Source organism: Thalassophryne amazonica, chromosome 10 (genome assembly GCF_902500255.1).
Source record: "Thalassophryne amazonica chromosome 10, fThaAma1.1, whole genome shotgun sequence".
Taxonomy (NCBI): Eukaryota; Metazoa; Chordata; class Actinopteri; order Batrachoidiformes; family Batrachoididae; genus Thalassophryne; species Thalassophryne amazonica.
The window spans coordinates 95,904,794-95,921,243 of record NC_047112.1 but is presented as its reverse complement, the minus strand read 5'-3'; the positions used below and the strand labels follow the sequence as shown (position 1 = coordinate 95,921,243).

Below are 16,450 nucleotides of genomic sequence, written 5' to 3'. Positions count from 1 at the left end.
GACTTTGCCCACATGTATGTTTTTGTCGGATTTTGTTGGATTCCTTGGCACTGAAAATGCACATTTACCACTGGAATCAAAATCCTAGGTTGTCTAGATGCTTAGTTATTGGAAAAACTCACATTTTATGCTGCCATTTTTACTAATCCAAGATAACCACCATGGTGATAATCCATTTTCTGATTGGCTATTGTGTGCACTTTTGAGAAAGGTATAGTTTTGCAAATCACTAAATTCCAATGAAAGCTAATGCCTGAACATAGTGAACCTTACTATACTACTCCAGTGCATATGAAGTTATACAATCAAGATGAGCTTGTAGAGTAACTTTTGACTGTTAATTTAAGACGTTTAATTAAAAAAAATGCATTAACACTTTAGGAATTAGTCATTTTTATCCAAATCCATTCATATTCAGAGAAATTGGACAAAATAAGGCCCCATTACAAAAAAAGTTTATCATCCCTGCCCACATGCCGACAATCGGCCTGCATCGATCCACTAGGTGGCAAGTATGCTTTGGCCGACGACGGCCGAAGTTTACCGAGCAGGGCCCGGAACTTGCCGTTTGTTGTTATTGATAATCACACAGTCAATTGCTCCATGTCACTCACACACAGTATGCATGTTTATCACGTTAACAGCATGCAGTTCACTGATTGTATACAACATGGAAACAAGATTTATTTTCAGAAGAGCTGATGCTTTTAGTAGAGGTGGGCGATACCGGGAATTTTGGTATTGATCCAATGCCAAGTAAATACAGGCCCAGTATCGCCGATATTGATACTGATACCGATACTTTTTCATATTTAAGCTTCATTGATCCAAAGGATCCAAAAGACCTAGGTTAGAATTGCGCCAAACATTGTACGTGACAACAAAATACTTTATTATCACAGTCAACATTTTTGTTTAAAAAAATCACTCAACACAACTTAAAACAAAATCTCCTAAGGTTGAGGGCTGACAAACCACAATACAAGGGTGCGCTGCTCCGTGTTGTGTGACACAGCGCAGCACTGCTCTTACAGACAGAGAGTAGACTTTGATGAATCTGCGTGCGCAGCAGTCAGTGCGTGCGGGAGAGAAAAAAGCTTGAGTATCGATCATTTTCCACGAGGATCGTTCAATATCAATACCAGTGTTGGTATCGATATTATCGCTATTACGATCGATCTGCCCACCTCTAGCTTTTAGTTCCTCACTTTGTATGCAGGTGCTGCATGTGTCAAAGTTTCAGCTTTGAAATGACATTGTATGTACCTGTTTCTGAGAAGAAAAAACAATCCACCTGCCCTCATCACTTTATTTTTGGATGTCAACGATGATAAACAAATTTTTTTGTTTTTCATTGGGGTCTTAAATTTTAGGATTTTTAAAATACAAATCATCACTGTTGCATTTTTCTTAAGATGAGTCAGGGGATGGACACGCCAACATTTCCAAGCCACTGAATATGTCTTGGACTTCATTTTACATGAATCATTAAGCAGTTCTCAAAAGCTGAGGAAACACACCAGAAGGAGTCACCAAGAAACCCATGGCAGCTCTGAAGGAGTTATCAGCTGCTGTGGCTGTGATTGAAGAAACAGGGGAGGTGATGGTCTAGTGGTTATAGTGTTGGGCTTGAGGCCAGAAGATCCTCGGCTCAAATCCCAGCCTGACCGGAAAGTCACTAAGGGCCCTTGGGCAAGGTCATTAATCCCCCTAGTTGGTCCCGTTGTGTAGTGGGTGCCTTGTATAAGCAGCAGCCTGACATCGGGGTGAATGTGAGGCATTGATGTGTAAAGCGCTTTGAGCATCTGATGCAGATGGAAAAGTGCTATATAAATGCAGTCCATTTACCATTGAAGAAACTGAATAGTGCAACTTTTGTCTGTTGCATCAGCAGTCAAAATGTCATGGTGGAGTGGAGAAGGATTTTTTTTTAAAGACATGAACTTTTAGCGGCAATTTGCCAGAAGGCACATGGATGACTCAGGTCTAGATGTGTTCTGTTTTCTTGAAATAAAATCCTTCTCTGATCTTCCCTAATCATACATTTGAGAATGGTTTTCCATACATAACATACCAATGGAGTTTTTTAACTACTGACTCATTAACTTACTTAGAACAGTTAATTCTTCAATATGATGACCGTCTCATCGTCATTGTAATGATGCTTTTGATTTATAATAAATATAATATTCTTGGTAGTCTGGGTTGTGGTGAAGCATTGTGGGGATGTATGTCAGACTTGTATTTCAAAGATTATAATAAAGTGTAGTTTTTAACTTCCTGAAAACCTGACATTTCCTGGAAAACCTCAACAGATCTAAAGTTTAACCTTATGCAATAAAACAAATATTTCGGAAGTCCTTCCCTGTTTTACATTTACTGAGGCTCACATTTTAAAGCTGTGCCGGCTCACCTGTGAATGTTCAGACAGCGAGAGAGAGAGAGAGAGAAAATCACTGAACATCAGAGTGTTTTCATGAGTTTATAATTTCCTCTGTGAATGAAAACATGCATAAAAGAAAAATGAATTCTTCATACCTGATACCATGTCCAATCGCCTCAACATTTAACTCTTTCAAGGCTCATCCAGTTTGCTTTGAAGACAACAGATCAAACTGATATCGCTCTGAACTAAGATAAAAGACACAGTTATCTTGGGCTGATGTCATATGTTTTCTCTCTCTCTCTCACACACACACACACAACACACACACAGAACGTAAATGTATATGGAAGTTTGAGAAATATTTTTTGTGTGTGTGCGTTTTGTTTGTTCCACTGTGCCCATGTAGGTTGACCCCAGAACTATCTGTAATGGATTTGTTATGGCAAAGGTCAAGATCAATCAAGGTCATGTCTGCCTGTCTGTTTGTTGGCCCACTCCTCTGAAGTCGTGTTACTGATTTCTACCAAATGTGGATATCAATAAAGGTTTACCCCAGTGATTTGGGTGAAGGTCAAGGTCATTGCAGTCAAATGTTATGTCCTCTGATTTCCTACAACGACACACACACACACACACACACACACACACACACACACACACACACACGAGGTCTGTAATGACAAAAGCGGTCCTTTTTATTTTTTTCAAAAAATAAATGGATTTGATTCATATGTTTTTACGTCAGACATGCTTGAACCCTCGTGCGCATGCGTGAGTTTTTTCACGCGTGTCGGTGACGTCATTCGCCTGTGGGCAGGCCTTGAGTGAGGAGTGCTCCACCCCGCCCGTCGGAATCTCTTTGTCTGAATAACCGCTGCGGACGGCGCGCGTTGCTTTATCAACATTTTTTCTGGACCTGTGAGGAATATCCGAGTGGACACTATTCGAGAAATTAAGCTGGTTTTGGCTGATGAGAGATTATGGGGTGTTTCTGTCACTGTAAGGACTTCCCACAGAGCGGGACGTCGCGCAGCGCTTCCAGGCGCCGTCGTCCGCCTGTTTCTACCTGAAAACATTCTAATTTAAGGCTTAATTCACCCAGGACGTCGTGAGAGAACAGAGAAGATTCAGAAGAGGCCGGCATGAGGACTTTATGCGGACATTCCACTGTTTAAGGACATTTTGTAATGAAAGACGTGCATGCAAATTTGCCGAGTCGTTTCCGTGACGACTCGGCGAATCTGTGTGCGCCGCGACAGGAAAAACACCTCCGTGTTGAAAACCATTTGTAAAATTCAGGCGGCTTTTGATGGCTTTCAACAAGTGAGTAACTGAGAAATTGTTTAACAGCTTGGGCATGTTCCAACTTGCCCGTTAAGGTTTCCAACGGAGGTGTTTTTCCTGTCGTGACCCCCCGCGGTCGGGTCCGGCCCGACATGCGACTCTGCCCGCACGTTCTTTCATTACAAAATGTCCGTTAACAATGGAATGTCCGAATAAACTCCTCATGCCGACTTCTTCTGAAAGTTCTCTGTTCTCTGACGACTTCCTGGGTCAACAGAGCCTGAAATGTGGAAGTTTTCAACTTGAAACGGCGAGACGCTGCCGCCACGAAGCACAGATCGCCGTCAGGCACCGTGGGCCGTCCTTACGGCGACACTACCAGACCAAAATCTCTCATCAGCCGTTAAAATTTTTACCGAAAACCAGCTGAATTTATCAAATGGTGTCCACTCAGTTGTGCCTTACAGGTTTTGAAAAAATTTTGATCAAACAAAGCAGCAGTCTCTGAGCCATTCCTAAACAATGAAAAAATGACGAGAAGGTGGACGAATCCTCACTCAAAGACTGCCCACAGGCGAATGACGTAACCGACAGGCGTGAAAAAACTCTTGCATGCCCACGAGGGTTCAAGCATGTCTGATGTAATCACACGTGATTCAAATCCATATGGTTTTTGAAAAAAATAATAAGGTCAGATACTTTTATCACAGACCTCGTATAAACGCATACAGCAGGTACAATAAGTATTGAACACATCATCATTTTTCTCAGTAAATATATGTCTAAACAATTCACACATGTAAAGAAATCAATTAAGTAATGTGTAGTAATGTGAAATGACACAGGGAAGATGTATTGAACACACTTATAGAAATGTGTTTAATACTTCATACAAAAGTCTTTGTGGGTAATGATGGCTTCAAGATGCCTCTTGTATGGAGAAACTAGTTGCATGCATTGTTCAAGTGTGATTTTGGCCCATTCTTTCAGACAAACAGCCTTCAAATCTTTAAAGTTCTGAACTACATGTCCTGAGAATATTGACGACATGTTCAATACTTATGTAATCCACTGAATATATATATATACGAGGTCTGTCCATAAAGTATAGGTCCTTTTTATTTTTTTCAAAAACTATATGGATTTCAATCATATGTTTTTACGTCATACATGCATGAACCCTCGTGCGCTGCAATCCGCCCTCACGTCTTTCATTAAAAAAATCTCCTTTAACAGTGGAATATCTGGATAAAATGCTGAAACCGACTTCTTCTGAAACTTCTCTGTTCTCTCACAACGTCCTGGATCAATAGAGCCTGAAATGTGGAGGTTTTAAGCTTGAAACAGGCTGACGACGGCGCCTGAGAGCGTTACGCGACGTCTCGCACCGTGAAAAGTCCTTAAAGCGACAGTATCACCTCAAAATCTCTCATCAGCTGTTAAAATTTTTATCGAAAACCAGCTTAATTTTTCGAACCGTGTCCACTTCGATGTGTCTCACAGGTTTAGAAAAAGTTTTGATCAAACAAAGCGCCAGTCTCTCAGCAACTTCTCAGACAAAGGAATTCCGACGAGGGGCTGGACGACTCCTCCCACAAGGAGTGCTCACAGGTGAATGACGTCACCGACAGGCGTGGAAAAACTCACGCATGCGCACGAGGGTTCAAGCATGTCTGACGTAAAAACATATGAATGAAATCCATATAGTTTTTGAAAAAAATAAAAAGGACCTATACTTTATTAACAGACCTCGTATATATTCTCCACTCAGACTGCAATAGCCAATCACAGATTAGCCTTTCTGTCCATCATTTACCTGTATTTTGGCATGCTTGGCGCCAGAAAGTTATGTTGGATCCAAAGGGAAATTATCCAAAGTTATATTGGATCGGTTCCCACTGACCAATAGCGTTGGAGCTTACTGCCAAAAGCTAGCCAATCAGAGCATGGCATACAATTATTCATGAGAGGACATCACTAATGACGTAGCGGAGGTCAGGAACTTGCTGACAGTCGCTGGTTAAAAAATAGCAACAAACATGTCAACAACAGCAGAAAATCGTCTGCCAGCGAGGTTTGCTGAGTTCACAGAGGAGGAACTGGTGGAAATATTGAACTCCAAGGATGCCAAAAACACTAAGAAGGTAGACAAGCACGCTACTGATGTTTTAGAAGCATTCATCTGAATCATTCATATGCTTTTCACAACAAAATAAATTGATCTAATTTACTTGACTCTTTGTTTGCTTAATTCGGGAGGGGGGTGGAGAACATAACAACTGATGGATGGCAAGTCGTCCAACATAGAGAAATATTGGATGAAGAAAAGTTATATTGGACTCTGCCACGCCTCGTCCAATATAACTTTGGACTCCTTACCATCCATTATTTGTATAATATATATATATATATATATATATATATATATATATATATATATATATATATATATATATATATATATATATATATATATATATATATACAGAGAGAGAGATCTCTCTCTCTCTCTCTCTCTCTCTATATATATATATGTGCATATGTGTGTGTAGATAGATAGATAGATAGATACTGTATATAAAACAGTGTTATTGCTGTTTATAACACACCTGCTCATGTTTTCTCTCTCTCTCTCTCTCTCTCTCTGTCTGTCTCTCTCACTCTCAACATAAATCATACATTTTGATTCATTGAAGATGTCTTTTCTGATGAAAAGAACCGTTGTCAGTCAGTGCGATGGTTAAAATAGTTGTAGTTGATCTGTTATTGCCGTCTTCACAGTTTTATGTCACATCAGGCAAAACCTGGTGAAAAAAGAAAACAAAGCAAACAACAACAAAAAAAAAAACCATTCACCAAAACCAGTCTTTGCACTGCACCTCGTGTGGGTGCATTTGGCCGTTCATGGCTGTACAACTCAAACCTAAATTGTTGACAGGAAGGTATCCAGGAGGTGAAGCACAGATCATTTCATCATGGAGCAAACTAATAAAGAAGGACAAACAACATCTCACAGTCATAATCAAAGCTGACGACATGTGACAGGAGTGCACACGGCTGCATTCTGCTAAATGAACGTTTAGCTCCCCAGCAGGACGAAAAGTTCACATTTGAAAGCCTGTGATTAGTTTCATGGAAGTGATTATGTGGCCGGCCTGTGCTCTGTGAAGACCCTAACTGACACATGAGGTCAGAGGTCACTCCCACCATTAGCAGCCTCATTATGGGGTTTGGCTCCACGTTACATGCTGTGGACAGAACAGAACCACGTCGAGAACTAGAACAAAGGCCTCTGTTAGAACCAAAATCTGTACGTGTGTGGTGTGTCTTTCAGAGCATTAATCACTTTGCGATTTCTTTTCCGCACTTCATTAGTGCGCTATCTGTGCCGACAGCGAGCTTTACGTGGCAGCTGAATACACCACAGACTCATTCGTCGTAATCCAGTTGATCTTCGAGATGTTTGCTCGACCTTAAGTGGACTTGATTTCAGTGATAACCCAGTGAGTTGTTCTTTGAGGGATGTAAAGGTTTAGACATAAAAAAATAAAGTATGTGTTACAAAGTCATCATAGAAATGATGGCGGCGGTTAATTGGAGTTATGTTACATTCATCAGCCGCTCCACTGGCGCTGTCCTCTTGATCTCGCTGGTTTAATGGCGTAAAGTGAGAGGTGGGTTTTGTTCCCGTGCGGCGCTGGTGGAGATTAGAACGCTCAGACGTCTGTTTCATATTCAGGGACTGATGGGGGATGGTGAGGTGAGAATTTTTATGTGTGTCACTTTGCACCGCTTGTGCATTTGGCACTAGCGCAGGGCTCGTGCACAGGACACACACAGAGAAGTGCTGAACCACACAAGGCCTGTGGAATGGATTGTGACTCTAATGGGCCTTCCTTTGGGGGCACTTTTAATTGTTTGGCCATCGTCTCCATGCTCAGAGTGTCACAGTCAATAAAGCCACATTAGAGGAGACAGGAGGTGAGGGGTGAGGGGCCGGCGCAGGGGCTTAGGGTCTCTGCACTCACACAATATGAAGCAACTAAATCCCCTTTTCCACTTGTAGACAAAAGCCGTGTATCCTCTTGCAATGTTCCCTTCTACCATTAGGTGGGAACAGAAGTCAGTTTTTGAAATGGAAAAGTCGTGCTGTGTTTTTCTGCACTCCAAACCTGATATGAGATATAGATATTATCTTCCATGGCTTCCAAAAAAAAAACAGTGATGTATAAAGTACCGGAAAATCACACTTAAGTAAAAGTACAGATATCCATTAAAAAAATGACTTTGGTAGAAGTTCAAGTCATTGATTGAAATGCTACTCAAGTAAAAGTCTTAAAGTATCTAGTATTTATTGTACTTAAGTATGACAAGTAAAGTACAACTAAATGTAGTCAAGTATTGAAAGTAAAAGTACAAGTAAATGTTAATCATCAAAAACGGACTGATTTTTTAAATAAAAGTTTATCTGGGCTTGTAAATGACTGGTAGTATTAGTCAAAATACTGAAAATTGTGCACATCACACAAAAAACACTTCAGAAACAAGGTTTCAAACCTAACAGGAGTAGGCTACTCACTAGATGTTCACAGGAAACAGTTATTTATTTCTATATGTATTTATTTATTTTCATTGTTACATGGTTTTATCTTTTCTGTTGTGTTTCATCAGGTTCTTTTTGTCTCTTTCTCTAAAATTGTATTGTAACATTATTAGTCTATTATTATTGACTATTATTGTCTATTATGTAGACTGTTGTTGCTATTATTATTACATGAATAAAATAAATTTAAAAAATTACAATCTGACTCTTTTACGACAACGAACGCTGAGCCATTAATTATACAGAAAACAAATCAACACAAATGTGTTGATGCGAACAGCTTAATGCTAACTTTAACACTGAAAATGCCATAGACATGCTAACGTGTTAGCATCGGCCCCGTTTTTAAGTTATAAAATACTTCAACTGTTTCAGAAGACCATAGCAGGTCAGTTTAACATAAAAATATTAAATGTTACTCACAGACATATGCTCTTCAGGGTTTTAGCGGGGAAAAATTAGGATAAAGCGAAATAAAATCCACGAATCGTAGATTGAAGCACTGCTTCGACCTGCGAATCACTGCTTCGATTGGTTCAAGGTTCAAAGCAAAGCCATGCTGCAGAAAAGTTCATTACAGACCCGCTGCAGGTCTGTAATCAATGTAGAGAAATGATCATTTTCCTGACAAACAAGTGTGAAACTGCAAAAATTCCTGCCGGACATGCCTCATGACAAATGGGCCTGACTTCGTTGCAGTCACTAGTAATCAGTGGTGTCTCTGGGTGAAAACACGACTTTTTTCGTGTGTGTGTGTGTGTGTGTTTTTTTTTTTGTAACAAGTAACGGCATGGCGCATAGAAAATGTATCAGAGTAGAAGTATGCAATTAAGGTCGGAAATGTAGTGAAGTAAAAGTGAAAGTAAGCTGAATTAAAAAAAAAACTCAAGTAAAGTACAAAGTCTCCCAAAACGTACTTAAGTACAGTAGTGAAGTATTTTTACTTTGTTACTATACAACACTGCAAAAAACAAACAAAAAAACTTCACAGAATGTGGTACTACAGTACTGTGACAGAGCAACATAATGACTCAGTGATAAAATTGGAAGAAATACTGTGTTTTTAGGACTCTGCAAAACAAACAATCAAAGAACCCTCAACAAAACAAATCAAAATGAAGGCATCAAAGGGCTACCACAATATAAATATACAAGTAAATATACATATTTATTATATGGCTGCGACGCTACGTGAGCTCGGATTGGCTGATTTTCAGTCCGATATTTTCCCATATCAGACCGGTTACCATGACAATCGTTCCACAACACGTATTTTCGTTACAACCAGAAAGCAAAAAATATGATTAGAAAAACAAGTTGGACATAAACTACTCCATAAATACCTAAACAGCATCAGAAAAAAAACACACATATTGAAAGCTTACAGCTAACAAGGTGAAGAAAGCGAACAAGCCCAACCCCAGCATATTCTATGGCTAATGGCTATTTTATATTATATATATATATATATATATATATATATAGCAGTCCACAGTCTTACTTTTTTTTTGTGCTCCCATCATGAAATAAGTCAAATTTTTGACAGGGGTTTTTATTTAACTCACTGTTACTAATCCTACTCCTACCCCCAAACCTAACCTTAACCATAACCTGATCTTACTCCTTTTCTTCACTCTAACCATAACCAATTTCGTGCAGCCATCATGGAATGAATTAGAATGAATTCGAGGTGCCGTGACGAAAATGAGGTGCTTTTCGTCACAATATCATGAACCAATAGATTAATGTATATTTCGTGCTGCTGAATCACGACTTGCCGTGAGACCAGGTTGTGTATATATATATATATATATATATATATATATATATTAGGGCTGGGCAACGTTAACGCGCTAACGTTGCGTTAATTATTGAAGTCATTATCGCCGACAATTTTGTTCCTCCCCTTAACGCTCCGTTTTTTTTTTGTTTTGTTTTTTTAGCCTTTTATGACTGTTGCTCGTTGCCTTTTATTTTGAAAGCGTCAGTCGGGGGCGAGCTTATGCTGCTGCTTCCTTGCGATAGCTGAGTTCACACAGAAAACGACACGAGGATCGAGAAAAGTACAGGCTATGCAATGCACAACAAACAAAATGCAGAAAGATGCCAAACTTTTGAATGGACATTTTCGGTACAAAGTTCTACAGGATCAGGCCCGGATCTTTTACGCATCGTTCGTCATCGGTAAAAAAAAATCTTGAATAATCTCGAATAGCCGAACGTGTCCCCGCGGTGAACACAGCTTTTCGGTGGTTTTCATGTCAACCTATAGTCCGTAAATTATACGGATTTTTCCGAGTTTCAGAGTCATATGGACGTACAAGTAAAGTCGGATATTCAGGGTTTGGTCTGTGATAAACTATTTCTGCAGCGCGGCTCCACTTTGAAACCATGAACCATTGAAGCAATGCTTCGATCCAGTAGCTCGTTGGTTCTTTGATTCACTGCTCTTCAGAAACGGCAAGCCGCTTCTTAAACCCTCACAAAGCCATTAACATATCGTCAGTCACGTTTGTGTGGATTAAAGTCACTAACTGGGACTCTTGTCTTGTTGCTGTCAAGAAACGAGAATCGTCCTCCGTTCCGTTCACACAGCTCGAAACGCTGCGCGGCTGAGACAGAGTCCGGTCAGAATTAATAACTTCAAAATGAATCACCGCTTTAAATAAAATGACACCTCTTTCCAAATGTAATACAGACAAGAAACTGCAATCGACTAAAACGTTTTTTTTTCCTCCCAAAATGAAACGTGCTGTATATTCTTTTCAAATTACATCCTGAAGTGAAGTGAAGCACAGCAGCTGTAAGTGTTGTGAAAGTGTAGTGACACGGACCCACAACAGGGGGCGTAAATGAACGGACAATGAAAGAGTCAAATATGAACACTTTACTGTTGTGAAAAGCACAACCAAACACAGCAGATTACAGAATATGTACAATAGTCAATTAGCAAAGGTGACGTGTGGGCAGGCTCGAGGATAGAGGACGTCTGTCCTGAGAAGAACCGGAACCGCACGATTTCCTCCGCCACTGAACCTGGAGAATACTGGAGCCGCCAAATCCCGAACACCCCAGGTGGCCACTGTCTCCGCGTGTCGGATCTGGTACTGCTGGCGAGGAGCAGAGACAATCAGATGTGGGTGTGTGAACACCCAGTAACAACAACGGTGGGAATTCCACCTCCACCTCTAACACACACTCGTGCAGCGTCTCTATTCACTTATCTGGATATGCAGGCTGAGAAGGTTACCTCCTAAGGTAGACGATATCTCGGCAACGAGGTGGAGATGACGTCCGATCTTTATGGAGTGGGATGATGAAGTGTAGATGGGTGACAGCTGTCAAGAGATAATGAGTGACAGCTGTCACCCCCGGCTGTGTCCGTGGCGGCAGCGCCCTCTTGTGCCTGAAGCCCGCACTTCAGGCAGGGCGCCCACTGGTGGTGGGCCAGCAGTACCTCCTCTTCTGGCGGCCCACACAACAGTAAGCTCAGCTCAGAAATGTGGAAACATTCATGCCAATGTCTGAAAGGAAATGCTTTTGACAAAAACTACAGATTTTGAATTCATTTTTGGGTTTCACATATACCATGCGATTAATCATGATTAATCACAGAAAGTCATTGAGTTAATGCGATTAAGATTTTTTATGTTTGCCCACCCCTAATATATATATATATATATATATATATATATATATATATATATATATATATATATATATATATATATATATATATATATATATATATAAACACGCTTTGGAAAAAAACCATTTGGAAGAAAAGGCATCACACAACACAAATGCCAAGTGGCTGGTGGACCTAAGAGCACACCACAGCCACCTCCCAGAACAAGAACCAATCAACATCACAAAAGCAGACATCCAATGAGACTCAGGGATGAAGAGCTGGACAGCACCAGGGCCTGATATGATCCACACCTACTGGGTGAGAGAAGGTAACAGCACTCCATTTGGCAGTACAAATGGGTGGGCTACTAACAGCAGGTACTCACACAGACTGACTAACACAGGGCAGGACAATCCTGATCATGAAGGACCCCCACAAGGGTATGACACCTCAAAGTACTGGCCAGTTACATGACTCTCCACAACATGGAAGCTCTTATCAGGCATCATAGTAACCAAGGTGAGTTGGCACATGAGTCAACACATGAGCACAGCTCAGAAGAGCATTGGAAACAAATGACTGTAGGACGGCCTATGACACATGGATACTGGAGTGCTTGGAACCGACAACCTTCATCAGGAACTCAATGGAACTGTGGAAGACATCACTGGACACCAACTCCAAGGCAATCACATAAGTCACCATTAATTCTGGAATATACCAAGGTGATACACTTTCCCCACAGGTATTCTGCATAGGCCTCAACTCCCTCAGCCAAGTCATTACAAAGAGCAGCTACAGATATTAATTTAGAAACGGAGTAATCATCAGCCAACTCCTGTACATGGATGACCTCAAGCTGTATGCCAAGAGTGAGTGACACAGTGATCCACATCACCAGGATCTACAGTGAGGATATTGGGATGTCATTCAGATTGGATAACTGGCCGAATGGTGGTAAAGAGAGGGAAGGTGATCTGGACTGAGGGGTGGAGTTGCCCCAAGGTAAGATAGGGGACACATAGGAAAGATACAAGTACATGGGAATCCCAAAAGCCAGTGGGAACCATGATGAAGATGAAAGATGGTCAGCCACAGACAAAGACTTCAAGAAAGTAAAACAGGTGCTGAGAAACCAGCTCAATAGTATGAATAAGATCAATACATGTGCCCTACCAGTCATTAGATACCCAGCTGGGCTAATAAGTTGGCCACAGGAGGAGATAGATGCCACTGATGTCAAGACATGAAAACTCTTCACAATGCAGGAAGGTTTTAACCAAAAGGCCAGTGTCCTGAGGGTCTATGAGCAATACAAGGAGGGAGTGCAAGGATTAATGAATGTCAGAGCCACAATCCAGGATGAGACAAGGAGCATCCACAAATACATCAGAAAGATGGCTTGCCGAGATCAGCTGCTACAAGAATGCCTCAGGCAGCTTAAGACAGATGTTGATAAGGAACAGGAAGAGGAGATCTCATGGAAGACAAAGCCCCTCCATGGGATGTACCACTGACAGATAGAGGAAGTGGCTGACATCAAGAAGACCTGCCAGTGGCTATAAAAGGCCGGCCTAAATGACAGCACAGAGGATCTGATCATGGCAGCACAAACCCTAAGCACCAAGTCCATAGAGGCAGATGTCTACCACAGCCAATAGGACCCAAGTTGCAGGCTGTGCAAATGTGTCTCAGAGACAGTCAAGCACATAGTAGGAGGATCCAAGATGCAAGCAGGGATGGTGTACACTAAGAGGCACAACCAAGTGTTGGGAATTGTGAACAAGAACATCTGATCTGCATACAGATTAGAAGTCCCCAAGTTCCAATGGGACACACCACCAATGGTGGTAGAGTATGACAGAACTAAGGTCCTGTGGGACTTCAAATTCCAGACAGACAATCAGCTGTTGGCCAACCAACCAGACGAATTGGTGGTTGAGAAGGGAAAGAAAACCTCAGTTGTGACCGATGTGACAATCCCAGTTGACAGCAACATCAGAAAGAAGGAGCATGAGAAAGTAGAGCACTACCAAGGAGTAAAGGAGCAATGGGAGCAGATGTGGTAGGTAAAGTCCAAAGCTGTCCCAGTGGTAATAAGAGCACTAGGAGCTGTATCCCCCAAAATGGAAGATCAGCTTCAGCAGATTCCAGGTACAACATCAGAGGTCTCTTTCCACGAGTGCTGTCCTAGGAACAGCTAAGATACTGCACCGAACCCTCAAACTCACAGACCTCTGGTAGAGGATCCAAGCTGGAGGAACACACATACACCCCCCCCCCCCCCCCCCCCCCCAGGGGGGTTGTGAAAGGGAGATTTTATATTCATAAAAGTGCTTTTCAGACTATGTTTTCCTGAACCTTTGACAAAGTTTTAAAGGAAGCTGTCCAGCTGTTTTTGAGTTATGCTATTCACAGACGCACAAACACACACCAGTGAAAACAACATCCTGGTTCACCGCTTCAGCAATGTGGGAGGTAATAAAAGAACTGCTGAATGAGCCCCTTTGTCTATTTTTAGTTTTTGGATTCAGATACTTGCATATCCAGTCATCCTCAGATTTAGGTGACTCCTCTCCTCTGTTGATTCCTCCTCTGTTTACCATGCAATTTGGTTCCATACATTTTGTACCATTGCACACTGTGAACCCTGCCCACACACACACGAGTGGGGGTTGCGTTTAGCTAAACATGGCGGCGTTTGTTTTGCTGACAGACGACAATTTGAATGAGCTAAATGGACTGCATTTATATAGCGCTTTTCCATCTGCATCAGACGCTCAAAGCACTTTACAATTATGCCTCACATTCACCCCGATGTCAGGGTGCTGCCATACAAGGCGCTCACTACACACCGGGAGCAATAGGAGATTAAAGGCCTTGCCCAAGGGCCCTTAGTGATTTTCCAGTCAGGCGGGGATTTGAACCCATGATCTTCTGGACACAAGCCCAACACACACACACACACACACAAAAACAAATCCACTACGCCATAAACTGGAGGCATGAAGAGCTGTTAGGATGAAGTTAGGATGAAAACCTGGACAAATTTCTGACACAATTTTTCACTTGACTAAAGAAGTACATGAAGTCTTTTTTTTTTTTGGAAAGTACACAGTCACTGCATGGCATCACAGACTGAGAACAATTTTGGACTCCTATTTAAAGTTTGTGTTTGTGTTAGACTGTTGATGTCAACACACCAGTGATGCACACCAAAATGTAAGTCCCTTTTCTGTTGTTTATAAATTAATAAAATGTCAAATGACAAGGATCTATTTTAGCCATTATATAAAACAAATAAATGTTTTTTCATTCTCTCAGTGGAACGAATATTCAGTTCATTTTAGAAAAGCTGGAATGTGCCATTCCATCTTTCACCTCATGAAATATTCCTACCATTGAACTCATAATTCATTAATTGTATATCACTCCACACAAATGGCACTCACTTAAATGACTAATGATCTTCTGCTCTTTATGGATTTAGACACCACCTCAATGATGATGCTGGACCTTAGTGCAGCTTTTGATACAGTAATTCACTGTATATTGTTAAACTGTTTTTTGTTTTTGTTTTGTTTGTTTGTTTTTTGCTATTTCCATTCCAGTTCTGTCATTGCTGACATATTTTTTTCCAACCAATTGCAATGCCTCACATAATAACATTACTTCCAGTTTCTCTGTAGTAAAATATGGGGTAGCTCAGGGTTCTGTGTTGGATCCTTTGTTGTTCTCGCTTTACATATCTCTTCTTGGACAGATACTGGGACACTAAGGAATTTAGTTTCACTGTTATGCTGATTACACTCAGCTCTACATGCCAATTAATGGAAATAATCTTAATTTAAGATTTTAGAGGAGTGTCTTCTTCAAGTGAAGGAGGCCTTCCAACCATGTTCAACTGGAAGGAAGCCCCAGAGAAGACCCAGGACATACTGGCTTCTTTAGTCACACATGGCATCACTCACGCTCCACCTCTTTATCCATTTATGGGTTTGTCGTGACATAGGCAATGTCAGCAATGCTGATGCTGCCAATGTGACAGTGCCCAGATACGTATGGGCCTCATATTGGCTCTTCCGGGTCTCTGTAGAAAACCTATGGGTGTCATGATGCAAGGTTTGTCCAGTATACATTAAGTCTATGTTACTGACACTCAGGTATAACTTTAAAGGGCTCATATTGTACATTCACCTCTCACTTTTAAATATGTCTGTAATTTTGTGTTAAAGAATAGGACCACTTTTTATCAACCCTAGTCATTACACTCACCTTTAACAAGTGTTTCATTTGTGAGAAATCCTTAAAATATTAGTTGAGCAAGGAACGAAGGAACCAAACTCAGAAAAGATTTAACACGGGCTTATTTTTAATCAGATGTCATTTTCCTGTAGAAAACCAAATGATGTTTGGCAACCTTTACTAGTGAAAGCTCTCATGCAGAAAATAACCCAGCATTGATTTAATTTGTCTCATATGTTGGACTGAAGGGCTTTTACATGCATGAGTGCAGTTTTTTATTTGGTGTAAGCTGCTTTTAGTC

At 41.0% G+C, this 16,450-nt stretch overlaps 1 long non-coding RNA gene across 1 annotated transcript; it reads left to right on the top strand.

Annotated features, from left to right (window-relative positions):
* The first annotated feature begins 497 nt into the window (after positions 1–497).
* On the top strand, positions 498–16,202 carry LOC117519583. The gene is made up of 3 exons (XR_004563357.1): positions 498–573; positions 2,851–2,855; positions 16,190–16,202. It is a non-coding gene; the product is annotated as an uncharacterized LOC117519583 (long non-coding RNA).
* The last annotated feature ends 248 nt before the right edge of the window (positions 16,203–16,450 follow it).